This window comes from Silene latifolia, chromosome 3 (assembly GCF_048544455.1).
Source record: "Silene latifolia isolate original U9 population chromosome 3, ASM4854445v1, whole genome shotgun sequence".
In the NCBI taxonomy this organism is placed as follows: domain Eukaryota; kingdom Viridiplantae; phylum Streptophyta; class Magnoliopsida; order Caryophyllales; family Caryophyllaceae; genus Silene; species Silene latifolia.
Window position 1 is genome coordinate 98,248,801 of NC_133528.1, and position 911 is coordinate 98,249,711.

General features: G+C 43.2%; 1 non-coding gene across 1 annotated transcript; it reads left to right on the forward strand.

Annotated features, from left to right (window-relative positions):
* The first annotated feature begins 507 nt into the window (after nt 1-507).
* On the forward strand, nt 508-613 carry LOC141650190 (small nucleolar RNA R71). Its single transcript, XR_012546238.1, has one exon. It is a non-coding gene; the product is annotated as a small nucleolar RNA R71 (small nucleolar RNA).
* The last annotated feature ends 298 nt before the right edge of the window (nt 614-911 follow it).

The window sequence follows — 911 nt, forward strand, 5'->3', positions numbered from 1 at the left end:
AGGAGGAACATAAGCTTGTTGCTACTGCGGAGGAGGGTTAGGATAGAGCACATTCTGACTAGTCCATCTCAAGTTGGGATGAAGTCCACTATGATTATTATAATAGGAACCGCCTTGCCTATATTGCTGAAAGGCAAGGACTTGCTCCTTCTTAGTTAGACAGTCAACAGTAGTGTAACCGTCATTACTCCCATACCTCTCACTTGTCTAGTCAACAAGTGAACTGTCTGTTGATCACTAGCATGTTGCAACTCTAATTTGTCAAAACGGGCGTTCATGGCCTCCAGCTGAGCCACAACGGCATTGTTGTCGACAGAATTAACTCTCCGAATACCTCCTCTCGGGTTCCCATACTCAGCACAATCGGTAGCCATTTATTCTATAATACCCCATCCCTTATCATTGTCATTGTTCTTCTGAAATCGCCCATTAGATGAGGCGTCCAATATAGCATGGTGGTCATCATACAACCCAGTGTAGAACTGGTTTCATAAAAACCACTGATCAAACCCATGATGAGGAAGAGACCTCACCAACTTCTTGAAACGGCCCCAAGCTTTATACAAGTTCTCATCAGGTTTCTACTTAAAACTTGTAATTTTCCCTCTCAGCTGATTAGTTCGTTGTGGAGGAAAATACCTTTTATAGAATGCAAGGGCCAGACTCTCCCAGTCAGTAATACCGGCTACAGTACGATCAAGATCAGTAAGCCATTCACGGGCTCCATCGGTAAAAGAAAAAGGAAACAAGACTTTCTTATTCTTATCCTGGGTGACTCCCTTAGTGGCGGGAATGGTAGAGCAATAGTCAGTAAAGACTTCCATATGTTTACATGGATCTTCACACGCCACGCCTCAGAACAGATTTCGTTCGACCAAATTAATATAGGACGGTCGAAAGTCAAAAGTATT